The sequence below is a fragment of the Macaca nemestrina genome, chromosome 6 (assembly GCF_043159975.1).
Source record: "Macaca nemestrina isolate mMacNem1 chromosome 6, mMacNem.hap1, whole genome shotgun sequence".
Classification (NCBI taxonomy): domain Eukaryota; kingdom Metazoa; phylum Chordata; class Mammalia; order Primates; family Cercopithecidae; genus Macaca; species Macaca nemestrina.
The window spans coordinates 83,759,808-83,767,492 of record NC_092130.1 but is presented as its reverse complement, the minus strand read 5'-3'; the positions used below and the strand labels follow the sequence as shown (position 1 = coordinate 83,767,492).

At 45.8% G+C, this 7,685-nt stretch overlaps 1 pseudogene; it reads right to left on the bottom strand.

Annotated features, from left to right (window-relative positions):
• Positions 1–6,732: 6,732 nt before the first annotated feature.
• LOC139363949 (protein FAM90A5-like) lies at positions 6,733–7,685 on the bottom strand (annotated as a pseudogene).

The following is a 7,685-nucleotide window of genomic DNA, read 5'->3' as shown; positions in this document are numbered from 1 at the left end:
ACACTGGGCTAATTTTTGTATTTTTGGTAAAGACGGAATAGCTTCAGCATGTTGGCCAGGCTGTTCTCAAAATCCCGAGCTCATGTGATCCACCCACCTCACAAAGTGCTGGCATAACAGGCATGAGCCACTGCACCTGGCTTTTCTGAATTTCTTTTAACATATATTAGGTTTGTCTGTTCTAGAATTTTGTGCACATTTATTTGTATTATAGGATACTTTTTAGCTTAGCTTTCCCCACTCAGGGTGAGAAAGATTATATTGATCCAAGATGTTGATTAATAGAGTTGATTATCCCCCTTTATTGCCCAATATTGCTCTATAATATGCATTTTATTTGTTTATCGATTTCCTCTCGATAGACATTTGAGTTGTTCTCAGGTTTTAGCTATTGTTAATAGAACTCAAGGACATATTTTTAAAATAAAAAATTTCAATCCAAAAGGTCCTTTCCTTTTGACGCTCCAATATTGTGTCCGGGTTACATTTTTGTTGTCATGAAAATCCAATTACATTGAACAAGATGTGTTTCCAGAATCAAGATTCAGTATATGTGTGGTCTAGCTGTGTCCCTAGAATGTAGCCCTTATTAGTTTTATTAAACATTTTCCTATATAAATTGAAATCAAGTAGAGGATGCATTTTTCCACAGTAGGAGAAATAGAACAGTTTAGGACTTTGGAGGGATAGCAACTTGCTGCTTTCCTGTGCAACCCACCTCAAAAGATACTACTCCTCCAACTTTTGGTTTCTGATGACTTGTCCAAACAATTAGATGTGAACTGACCTTATTCCCTTACAATACTACAAGTCGATCTTCTGCACCTGGCCAAATACAGTATAAAATTGATGGGCATACATTTCTTTTGGTTTCATGCTTTCTATTTAAAGCTATTCTCTTTGGCTGGGCACTATGGCTCATGCTTATAATCCCAGCACTTTGGAAGGTCAAGGTGCATGGATCTCTTGAGGCCAGGGGTTTGAGACCAGCCTGGCCAACATAATGAAAGCCGTCTTTCTGAAAAATACAAAAATTTTCTGGGCATGGTGGCACATGCCTGTAATCCCAGCTACTCAGGAGGCTGAGGCAGGAGAATCGCTTGAACCCAGGAGGCAGAGGTTGCAGTGAGCTGAGATTGCGCCTCTGCATTCCTTCCTGGGTGACAGAATTAACCTTCATCTCAAAAAAATAAAAAGCTAATCTATACTTTTCTTTTGGTGCATTATTAGAATGTAGGAGGTAATAAGGCAAAACTATTGTGGGTATGTTAATATGTATCTGTAGCACCTAGAATAGTGCCTAGCCCATCACTTGTGTTGAAAATTGAGAGAACCTTCTTAATATAACTTTTCCACACTCTAGTTCTGAATTTAAAGAAAGAAAAAGATAGGTTAGCAAATATAGGTATCAGTTATTTCTATTGACAGATCATTTGGAGAACATGTTTTTGGATGTGGGAGAATAAAGGTCCCTAACTCTCCACCCCAGAAATAATTTTGCTGATACAAAAATCAGTCAGACATGGTGGCACATGCTTATAATCCCAGCTACTTAGGAGGATGAGGTGGGAAAATCACTTGAACCCAGGAGGCAGAGACTGCAGTGAGCCAAGAGTGCCCCACTGCACTCCAGCCTAGGCAGCAGAGAAAGACTCTGTCCGAAAGAAAAAAAAAAGTTGTTACTATATAGCAGATAATTTTATTGTCATCTCATTTAAAATTGAATAGTACATTTGGATCGAATTCTTATGCCTGCAGAGACATTTGCCTCTGGCTTAAAATCACTGGCTCCAGGAGGAAACTCCACCAGAGGGCATCGTAAGGATTTCATAGTGTCTAAGTCATCTTGGTAATTCTTGAAATAATTCCTGGCAATTCTCTTAGGTTTTGAACTTCACTTACTTCTTACATGTTTAATAAAAAGAAGTTCAAAACGTTGCCATGGCTGTTGAATTCCCACAGGCTTGTCTTCCCTTTAAAATTCATTACATGGTTTGTACTCTTTTGCAAATACAATACATAAGTTTGGAGGTGGATGTTTTCAGCCATTAAGTTCAAAAGTACTGCTACATGGGCCGGGCATAGGGACTCATACCTCTAATCCCAACCCTTTTGGGGGCCAAGTGGGGCAGATCACAAGATCAGGAGATCGAGACCATCCTAGCCAACATGGTGAAACCCCATCTCTACTAAAAATACAAAAATTAGCTGAGTGTGGTGGTGTGCACCTGTAGTCGCAGCTACTTGGGAGACTGAGGCAGGAGGATTTCTTGAACCAAGGAGGCGGAGGTTGCAGTGAGCTGAGATCACATTATTGCACCCCAGCCTGGTTACAGATCAAGATTCCATCTAAAAAAAAAAAAAAAAGTACTGCTACATGGACATCCATCATTCTGGCATCTCTGCCATAACAGCTGAGTATCAAGAATGTCTGTTAGTTTCTTTAACTCCAAATTTGTGTTGTGTCCCTTGGTCTCCTGTCATACCATAAAGTGTATTATTTACAAAAAGGACAATTTATCTATAGTTTTTTCCTCTCAGTATGCTATATCCTTTTAGAATTTAAACATAGTGTCTCCCAACTTGAAATTTGATTTTTGAAAAACCAGAAAAATGTTTTTGGACACCTTTTATTTCCAGCTGTTTTCATCTGCACCTCCTCTCTTGAACTCAAGTTGAGGGTAAAGTTCATTCGTCAAAATTTCTCCTCAACTCACAACAGCCTCATCCCACTCCAATGTGATTTTTGTCCCCATGAATTGATGCTCATAATTCTTGCTGGCAGTGGTAATGTCCTAATAAAAAAAATGAGATGGCATCAGACTTTACCTTATTTTCTAGCTCAGCAGAATTTGATTCCTGTCTGATAAGGAAACCATATTTTCCCTAGAAACTTTTCACTTCTGTCACAGATTTGGTTCCCAGGGAGCTGGAGATAGATGAACTTTAGTGTGCAGGATGTTTGTTAGGAAGTAATGTCAGGATCCACATCTGTGGAAAGGATTGGAGGGAAGCCTTATGTGCAAAGGGGCAAGTCTAATGGCAATGCAGCCTGACTTTGTCAGCTGGCCACATAGACAGAGCTGTTCAGCTAAGAAGGCCTCCCCTATTTGTCCCAATTGAATCAAATGGCAAAGCTTATGCATCCCTTGCCTCCATTAATAATTGTGTGCTTGCCAGTTGTGGAGGGTGAGACTTTGACGCAGGTGGCTTTCTGTGGCTGAAGAAAACCTTAAATGTGCTGGCAAAGTTTTCCAAAGAGACAGAGAATGGCATCTGCCATGTATGTTGCCCCTTTCCAAAGAGGAAGCAACAAGGGTAATGTCCTCCAATGGATCTGTATGCAGATAGGTGGACAGTAATGTCTGTCCCTCCTGTGACCTAAGAAGACCAGATGGCAGACATGCAGCCAGGCAGTTAGAGGTGACACAGTGTTAGGAGATAAACATCTGTCACAAGCAGTGCTTCTTTGAATCAGGTATGACACAAGTCTTGCATCCCTTGCATGGACTCCTTCCCCATTATCCTGCTGTCCTACCTCATAAAGGTGAGTGGGGGCTGGGTGGTGGGCAGTCCCAGGACGAGGTACACTTTGCCTGCAGTGTTCCCACATGAGTTCCAAGGTAGCCCAGGTGGTCATCCATGAACTTTGTATTTTCCTTATGCTTCTTGTCTTTGCCTTTGAGGAACACGTTTCATTGGACTCTGAGTCCAAACAACTCATGTATCCCTATATCTTCATATTGTCCTTCACTTAAGGGAAGCTCTAATCTCTAATGCCTTTGTTTTATTTTTACTGCCAATATTATAATTAACATTGTTGTTGTTATCTTCATTGTTGATTTTCAGTTATTTTTATTAATGGAGTTAATATGAATTATTCTTTTGTGGCTACTTACACCAAGATGAAGATAATTTCTTAGTTCAGGAAGAATCTGCATTCTGAAGGTGAATAGAAGTTCACACTACAGATGGGCAGACACATGCCCTCCCAATTCCTGATGGACCTCCTAGTGCCTCCTAGACCTAAGGGGTCTCCTGCAATGCTCCAAGATGCCACCAAGGCAGGGATCCACTTGTGCATGCCTGAGAGCATCCAGGATGAAGTGAGGCTCTGGAAAAATGCATGAGTTTCCACATAATCCCCAAAAACCTTACAGGTGAACTGGATGCCACAGAAACAGGAGTGGTCATTGACACAACAAAGTCACCAAAATTGTTTTGAAGTCAATTAGGAAACCCAGGAATCACTCTTGCTGTCATTAAGTGGAAGAACAGGAGCCTGTGAATGGCATCCATGTTCTGCCTGAGACTCCACAGATATTTCTCTGTGGCTTCAGGTACCAGGAATCTCCGTGATTTTCAGAAAGGCAGGGACAGCTTATGCCAGCCCATCCCTCTGCAGAATGTGCCCCAGCAGATCAGAGGCATGGAGCCATCATGGACTGCACAAAGGCTCAAGGGCAGCTTCCCAGACCTGCCTGTGACTCTAGGTAAGTTCTGAGTCCACATGGGTGCCTAGGAGAGGTTAATGATGATGTGGAAAGATGGGACAAGCTGACACTACCCCTAAACAATCTGCAGGATTCCAACTTCAGCAGGAAGCCAAGGACCAGCTCATGCCACACTAGTGCACCTTGAAAACCCCTAGATGCAAAGCTGCTCTGCAGAGAGTTCAACAGAGAAGTGGCTGGGAATTTTGCATTCTAGGCTGCATTTTACAGTGCTTCTGGACACGTGATCAGAAATTTAATATTGGTATATCTAACTCTGACATTTTTTACCAAATGGTTTTTTTAAAATGAGGTAATATAGACAAAATGTAATATAACCATATGTATTATATGCCAAAATATGCTTCACTGGCATCAAGTAGACTCACCGTGAAATCGAATCTAGGACAACCTCCATCTTCAGAATATTTTCTTTTCCAGAGTGAAACTCTCCCACCAAAAACCAACAAAATCACAGGTTTTAGACTCCAACAAACCGACAGAAAACCAATATATTTATTCTACCACCGTGAAATGGACTGCGGTGAAATACAGATGAAGAAAATCAAAACCACTTTGTTCTTCAGTGCTTGACTCCTCCACCTCCTCCTGTGACTCCAGGTATTATGCCTGAAGAGTCTCCAGGACACCGCTGGGGCTCTATTTCCTTGGGTCCCCTTGCCATTTCTCTGGATTTGCGAAGATCCAGCGGACTTTCTGTGGAACTCTCATGTCGGGGAACTTTGGTTGCATCTGCTGAAACTCCATTCCCCTTGGAATTGCGCTTCATTAATTATTCATGATTCAGGTGGGAACATCTGCTTACATCCCCTTGTGGCCGATCTCTGAGCTTTCCGGTCACATCGTTTCCTGCCACGCTCTTTGGTTCATTTTGGTCATGCTCCTTTTGCTGTCAGAGGAGCAGAGAGTTGATCTTGTTGATTCTGGATACTGATACGTTCTAGGTGATCTGGATAATCAAGGTAACGACCCTCAACGGGGGCGGAAAGGGAACAGCCATTTGGCGTCGCTCAGACAATCCCGCTCAGTTCCGAGGCCTCCTAGATGTGAAATCCTGGTCAGAATTGTTCCCAGGTCAGAGAACGGAGAGAGCCTGTGCATGATGGGATACCTTTGCCTAGAGCTTTCAGTGAGTCTCGACCTCAGCTACTCTTAGGATCAGGGGGAGAAGCATGGAAAGGCCCGGTGCTCAGGCATCCGGAAAGAAGACAGGATGAATATTCTACCTCTGAAGTACATCCCAAATCTGGGAGTTTACTTCAGCTTTATTGGGTTCTACTTGGCGAATGAAACTGTGCCTCGTTCATACTCACATCCAGAAACCACTTCATGGGGACCGTCACAGTTTGAACTCCACACGTGGCATCGCGGTGAGCCAAATGGGGACTCGTGGTGCAAGCAAAGCTCCCCACGTGTTAGCGTGCGTGAGATTCACTTGGCGGAATTTGACTAGGTGCATGTTGGTAGAGTGGGGCTGAGGTTCTCTTGCCCCTGTGGATGTTTAAGAAGTCAAAGGTCCTGCCAAGTCCTTCAGTCCCCTCAATCAACTCTGTTTCGGAGACATAATGACTTGAATTGCTAACAAGTCAAGAAATTTTCAAGCTCTTGGAAAATCAGTTCCACACAAACACGGAATGAAAGTCAAAAGAGAGTACGTCCTCTTTTTGAGAATTTTATTCACTTCAAAACCAATTAAACACACCTATTTCCAATGGGATTCCAGAGCCCAATTTTGCAGGCTGAGGAAACACCCCAAGAACGCTTTGCGCAGAACGCTTCACAGCATCCAAAACACTGCTGTCAGGGCGGGGCACAGCTGAAGGCCTGCATCTCTCAGGGTTCCCTAACTGTTCCCTGATTCAGTCATCTACAGAGCAAACACACAGTAATTCCCCAGTTTCCTGCTGACATCACAGTGGAAGTCTGACTCCTGCAAGTCACCCAGTTTCTGAGGCAACGAATCGCTGGCACAGAAGCTTCTGGTGGTGGGTTTCCGGAGAGCCCTGCGAACTACAATGTCCCCCACCAGAATTCAATGAGGCAGAGTCTCTGCATGTGGTCCCCGCCTGGCCTGGGCTCCCACATCCACAGAAGCACCAGAGCTGGGGAGCTTGGGAGTCACCACACACAGTCTGCTCTCTGCTCCATGCTCCTCAGTTCCGCAGTCCCCTCCAAATCACGGGAGCGGGAAGCCACGGAGCCCCTGCCACCTGCAGTCTCACTCCAGGTCACAATCGCTGTCCTCTGAGGAGGAGGACGCTGTCCTCTGAGGAGTGTCCTTATAGAGGACACTCAGGGGGACAGGAACACAGGGAGCCTCAGACTTCTCTGAGACGTGAGGGCTGTGAGCGAGGAAGGCTCCCGGCTTCTCAGGAGAGGGGAAACGAGGGAGCTGTCAGGAGGCTGGAGCGCCACCATCCGTTTTCCAGTCTCCGGAAGAGCATTCTGAGAGGCTGGGCCCCATCGTGACTGGCCGCTGGGTGATGGGACATGGTGCAGGCCTGGGCAGTAGGCAGGCAAGGTCTGCTGTGCGGAGGCTGCCGGTCGCTGCTGGGCACCTGGGCGGATGTCCTCCTGCTCATCTGGGGCAACGGACTTGAGTTCTATGGCAGCTGGCGGAGGTTGGAGAGTCTCCGGAGCCCCCAGCTCACCTCCCTGGATGGCATTTTCGGGCATCTGGAAGGGACCCATTCTCGGTTTCTTGGGGAAGTTCAGGCAAGCCTGAGTCGGAGCCTGGGCAGGTCTCTTGGCTCCTGGCCTGAAACTGAGATTGGAGCCGAGGCCCAAGCTGTGTGTGTTGGCTGGTGGGCAGGGCTGTGAGGTCACCGCAGGACGTTTGTCTTGTGCTTGGGGGCTGATGACCCGGATCAGGCCGTGGGGCTTGGTGGCAGCCTGGGGAACTTCTCAACGGCCACCCTGAGGGCTGCTGTGTGTGGGCTTCACCACGACGAGAGGCTCCGGGCCCTGCTGCCTGACTCCAGGCTGAGGGATGTCGGCCACAGCCCCTGTCTGTCCTTCCTTTGGTCGGAGACTTGACGAGGAGCTCGGACTGGCTTTTCTGAGGGGAGACAGTGAAGCCAAGATGGATACCATGTCAGACATTTTGGTAGCTGAGCCATCAGTGAGGGCGGGGTCCACACGTGGCCTTTTATTGATTGTGTGGACCGGCAT